Source organism: Rhinatrema bivittatum, chromosome 1 (assembly GCF_901001135.1).
Source record: "Rhinatrema bivittatum chromosome 1, aRhiBiv1.1, whole genome shotgun sequence".
In the NCBI taxonomy this organism is placed as follows: Eukaryota; Metazoa; Chordata; class Amphibia; order Gymnophiona; family Rhinatrematidae; genus Rhinatrema; species Rhinatrema bivittatum.
Genome location: NC_042615.1, coordinates 432,443,041 through 432,449,239, shown reverse-complemented (window position 1 = coordinate 432,449,239; position 6,199 = coordinate 432,443,041). Strand labels below are relative to the sequence as shown.

General features: G+C 42.0%; 2 non-coding genes across 2 annotated transcripts; both read right to left on the bottom strand.

The window, feature by feature from the left end:
- Nucleotides 1-204: 204 nt before the first annotated feature.
- Nucleotides 205-277, bottom strand: TRNAK-UUU. Its single transcript has one exon. It is a non-coding gene; the product is annotated as a tRNA-Lys (tRNA).
- A 1,582-nt stretch (nucleotides 278-1,859) lies between these two features.
- TRNAK-UUU lies at nucleotides 1,860-1,932 on the bottom strand. Its single transcript has one exon. It is a non-coding gene; the product is annotated as a tRNA-Lys (tRNA).
- Between the last annotated feature and the right edge of the window lie 4,267 nt (nucleotides 1,933-6,199).

Genomic DNA, 6,199 nt, shown 5'->3' with positions numbered 1-6,199 from the left:
CCTCGTGTACTGGAAGCTTTAGGAGCCAGTACTACAGCAAGGAGGTTCTAGGGGAGACCCATGTTGAGCTACTCCCTTTTCTTTCTCAAAGGACCTTCAGATGTAGCATTATAAATTTGTCTTTGTAGCACCTATGTGTTGCATATTTAGAAAATTATAGTAACTCTAAATAAATATAGGATTCCGATTGCAGAAAGAACACCCCACCTGAACAGGGACTTGAACCCTGAACCCTCAGATTAAAAGTCTGATGCTCTACCAACTGAGCTACTCAGGTATGAAAAGTGAAACGCTTTTCCTCACTTGACTATCTTCTGATTTCTCCCTCACTATGTTTCTCACTTGCTTCTTTCCTCATCAATTACATTTAGAATAGTTTTCAATTTTAATTTCCCTATAATGATAAAAAGAACATTGCATTTTCAAACTTAGAGCAGCCACTCTAGGTGCTATCGCTAAGATTTTTATCCATTTATCAGTGGCAGCATCAGCACTCTTCAACATTTCAACACAGTAGTCTAAAGTCAAACAATAAACTCATCGCAAATAACTCAGAAAACATGAGTGTTCACTGTGACATCATGTGTCTCACAAATTTAAACATTCATTGGATGCGGGTGCTTTCTGGCCAGATGCACCACTTGTAGCTGTGATAGTCAAAAAAAGCAAAAAGAATGTTAGGAATTATTAGGAAGGGAATGGTGACTAAAACCAGGAAAGTATTCAAGCTATCTAGAGAACCATAAAACCTTGCAATCGGTTTACAAATCTATGACCATTCTAAAAGCATCCATGGGTTCCCTTTAGTGCAATTTCTTCTTGTCTCGTGGTTAGGTTTTGGTAGTCTTGCCTTCATGGCCTGGGTTCCCTTCCCCTTGAGGAAAGTTTGGTTTTGCTTCAGATAATAATGTATTTTTATTTTCTACTTAGAAGAGCAGCAAAATCCTTCTTTCATTTTCTTTCAATCTTCAGAATATTTCTCTTTATTAAAGCCAGGCACAAATTGCCTGTCGCATCAGAGTTCTGAAAGCATTCTAGAACACTGGACTGCCTGATAATAAATCAGAATCTTTGACTTATTATTTCAACTTTTTTATTCCCATTAAGCTCCAATGTATACTAAGATATGCAATAATTAAATTTCAATTTCTTTTTCACTTGAGTGTTTCAGGCAGCAATTTTGAGAATCACGTCTTTTGAGAACAATCTTATTTCCAAAATCATAAGCAAAACAATCAAAACATAATGGTATTGAATACTTGTATGTTTTTCATTACCAAACCTAAAACTCCAACTGAAATCCTGAAACACAAAGCAGGAAATGGCTAAAAATAGGAGGAAGCAGTTTATCTCTAATCTTGTAATGGTGCTTAGTAAGTGTTAGCATAGTTCAGAATTGTGCGCTATATATATGGGAAATGTCTGTGATAATACATTGAGAACATTTCAGATAATCAAGAAACGCTTTTCACTTCAGGGATGGAAATTTCTCAAATGAAATCTGGAACAGGGGTTTTTGCCAACCAAGCATTGCTTGCATTTTGCTGAAGAATGTTTTGCCATTCCAGGTCCTTTACCTCATCGATTTTCAGTAGTCCCCTCCATCATTTCCAGTAACTCTCTTCTGTATTTTTCTGGCAATTCCTAGAGTTGTGCCTCGTGTACTGGAAGCTTTAGGAGCCAGTACTACAGCAAGGAGGTTCTAGGGGAGACCCATGTTGAGCTACTCCCTTTTCTTTCTCAAAGGACCTTCAGATGTAGCATTATAAATTTGTCTTTGTAGCACCTATGTGTTGCATATTTAGAAAATTATAGTAACTCTAAATAAATATAGGATTCCGATTGCAGAAAGAACACCCCACCTGAACAGGGACTTGAACCCTGAACCCTCAGATTAAAAGTCTGATGCTCTACCAACTGAGCTACTCAGGTATGAAAATTAAAATGCTTTTCCTCACTTGACTATCTTCTGATTTCTCCCTCACTATGTTTCTCACTTGCTTCTTTCCTCATCAATTACATTTAGAATAGTTTTCAATTTTAATTTCCCTATAATGATAAAAAGAACATTGCATTTTCACACTTAGAGCAGCCACTCTAAGTGCTATTGCTAAGATTTTTATCCATTTATCAGTGGCAGCACCAGCACTCTTCAACATTTCAACACAAGTAGTATAATGGGTACACGATCAATCAAACTGATTGACAGGTGAGGTAAGGATGACAGCAGCCAATCAGCGTTCACTTCCGGTCTAAGCCCCGCCCATGCCCCGCCCACTCCCATAGAAGTGAATGGGGGCGTAGCCACGCCCCTCCCACCTCATCCCGCCCCCGACCACGCCCCAGCCACACCCTTTCTGCCACAGGCCCCACCCCTTCCGCAGCCAATCAGCGTTCACTTCCGGTCTAAGCCCCGCCCACTCCCCATAGAAGTGAATGGGGGCATAGCCACGCCCCTCCCACCTCATCCCGCCCCCTCCCATGCCCCCAGGCCCCACCCCTTCCGCCACAGGCCCCACCCCTTCTGCCCCTGGCCCCGCCCAGACACCATCGATGCTCCTCCCCTCCCAATAGAAGTGAATGGGGAGCCCCTCCCACACCCCTCCCACACACCACCCCCAAACCGCCCCCCCCATGATGTCACGGATGACCCCACCCACACCCCAACCCCAAGCCACACCCCCCTGTGACGTAGCAGGTATGACATCACCGGAAGTCCACCCCACACCGCCCCCCAAAAACACACCCCCTAAAACGTCATCAGAAAGGGTCCTGTCGCTTTTTTTTTTTTTTTTCAATTTGAAACTTTTATTGATAATGATGCATACAAAAACATCACAAGAAAGCATAAAGCATTATCTTTCAAATTTTCCCTTGATAAACCCCCCCTCCCTCACCCTCCCTCCTGCACCTGCAAGCAATCGGCAAAAGTAATATGAAACAGCGAAACATAAAAACATAGAAATCATATGATACCATATGTAAAACAATAACAGGAATAAGAAACAAGACATTAATCTGCCTCAATCTGGTAGATAAGAGACCTGCGTGGACTTTGTAAGGGAGCAAATGATCAACATACAAACATATATGCGCTCTAAGAGGAACTACCACCCCCCATCTAAGGACTAAAGGTCTAAAGGACAATGTTACGGGCTACAATATGCCAAGACATAGAAAATGGGCCAAAGGCAAAGTCCAAATCCATAGAAAGCTGCTGAGTAGAATGGGGACCTTTCTCAGGATGACTAAGTGTCCGACACTTTATTCCACTCAATAAAGGAAGACCAAACAGCATGATAAGTAGATAAACGTTTTTGTCGAAGTGCAGTGAGATACTCTAGTTGACTGAGGGCAGATAATCGACGTACGATGATCGGTAATGTAGGTGTTGTCGATTGTCTCCAATGTAGCGCTAAGGCCATACGAGCAGCAATGAAGACTTGGAGGCAAAACCTATTTTGGTATGTGGAAAGATGCCCCATTGTATCCCCCAAAAGTGTTACCGCAGGGTTAGAAGGCACCTGTTGTCCAATGTTCTTATTCATTGTACTTCCATGGCAAAATATTCTTGCTCCTGATTAGTGGTATCAGAGTACTGGATCTTTGATAGTCACCATGACTGGATGACTCTTCCAAATATTGAAGGGGATCTGCTGGCTTGGCAATTCCTGGAAATTGCTGATGAATACAAGTGGAGCCATAAATAAATAAATAAATCTGAAGATAGTGGAAACAAGACAAAGATGAGAATTACCTCATTGTCAGGTGACATGCAAAGTGACCTACTGTAGATTCATATGTATTAGACATTTTTTTCTCTTCTTAATTTAACTTTATTAAAACGTTTGAATTCCTTGCTGCACGGGTCTCAAGAAACAACTTATGAAGTAAGAATTGAGGGAAAATGGACTCATTGCTGTCTTTAGGTAACCAAATTCCACAAAAGCATTCCGTCATTTCATTGGGAAACTTGGAGCTGTATTTTTCTGTATGACCAGAAGATGGCACCAAATGATCCATAATGGACAGATTCTAAACTGGGAAACTTGGAACTGCAAGCTACCAAATGACCATGAGATGGCATTACTCTACATAGGACAGGAACTTCCCTGAGAGAAGATTTTGTCTACTTTTATCCATAGAAGAGACAACTAAGTCTTTGAATGTTTAGAAACAACAAAATCCCTAAATTGTCATTGGATTTTGAGAACTTACCCAATGCTAACAGCATATTAGCAGGGCTCCATGAGAGCCTCTTATCACTATAAGAGAGCTGTCACTGTGCAATGATCTACCAAACCCAGCTCACCAGGTGCCTTACAACCAAGTCAGAGATTATCTCAGAAAGCCATAGAAATAGGGATGCATGTGTGGCTCCCACTATCAGAAGATCATAAGTAAAGTTATACAGATCTAAGCATATGTTCTCATGAGATTTTATGCTGGTGAGACTAAGATCTGCACTGAGGTAATATTCCTGATATAGTGGACACAATGAGGAGTGGAGAAGAGAACTAACGTTTATATTTAAATGTGTTTATTAACAAATTCATATGCAGCAGTATAAGAGAATACACTTAAGACTTTTATATGCTCTCCATAATCCAAACAGAATAATAAAGATACAACAAATGTTTTTCTTTTAGATTTCCTTTCCCCTACCAAAGCGTAACTCTCACCCTCCTTTTCCTTCTTCCATATGCCCCAATCCTTTTCTACCCCTCCCCACACTCTTTACTTATCCTGCACCCCTTTCACCTCCCTCTGCTCTGCTCATCCCTGTGATCCCTCCTCATGTAGGATAAATTCTCCAGAACTCCTACATCGCGCCACCCAGGAAACATCCCTGCCTTACTAATAATTCAGTACTTAATTACTTGCCCATGCTGGAAGCTTTTTAACATATGGCTCCCGAACTGCCCAAAGAATGTTTTCTATTCTGAAATACATCACCAGCTGCCAAATAATCCCTCTGCTTAAGACTGTGAAGCTAGTTCTGCCAATTCTGAAAAGATGGAAAGTCAAAATTCCTCCACACACACGCAAGATCAGCCTTTCCCCACCTGGAAGGGCTTCCTCGGAAACCTCTGTGTTCCTTTCCCTTTCACCTTTAACAGAGAACGTTTCATCAAAAGGCGTTCCCCCAGCGATCGGCTGCATCCTTTGGCTTTGACTTCCCCCATGTAAAGTGGGATTGTCTGGCTTTTCCATCCTAGAGGAGTCAAGGACTAAGAGACGCCAGCCAAACACAACATGGCCAATGGTGTTGGTTGTGTTATCAGCCAGCAGCACACGAGAGAAGCAAAATGCCAGCAAGAAGTCTGAGGGCGGCACGGGCATTTCAGGTCTTTTTCTCAGGCAAATGGGTGCCATGTTCAACATAAGGCGAAACCAGATGGCCTGCGGGCCTCTCCATCTAGGGCAGTGGTAGGTGAAAATTGCAGCATTCCTTCCATTCCTAGAGCAACCCGTGCACAGGTGATTAACTCAGCAGTTCTTGGAGGAGCAGGCTGGAGGCGTAAATGCATTTGCCATGTCCCATTCCCATGCTTTGCCTGTGACTCCTCAAGCAGCCCTCAGGAAGACCGCCAGGAAGCCAAACTGTCAGCTCAATACTGTAAAGTGCGGCCGCGGTTACCCTGCTCCTAACCTGCTCTCTACTCACTTTCCAGCTGTGTTAGCCCTTCCTGCGATACACAATCCTCTTTAACCGATTCTTACCGCCTCTTTAAATCCCCGGGTGACCACAATTGCATATAGTACTCAAGGTGCAGTCTCACCATGGAGACTTTATGACATTCTTTTTATTCATTTCTTTTCTAATAATTCCTAACATTCTATTTGCTTTTTCGTCTGCTGCAACACACTGAGCTGATGATTTGAATGTTTTGTTTGCCAGACACCCAGATCTTTTTTTCTGAGTGGTAACTCCTAATATGGAACCTAACATTGTAATAATTACAGTATGGGTTAATTTTCCCTATGTGTATCACCTTGTACTTGTCCAAATTAAATTTCATCTACTTATTTGGACTCCTAATCTTCCAGTCTCACAAAGTCCTCCTGCAGTTTATGATAATCTGCATGTGCATTAACAACTCTGAACAATTTTGGGTCACCTGCAAATTTGATCACCTCACTCGTCCTGCCCCTTTCCAGATCATTTATAAATATACAAAGCACTGGTTCAAGTACA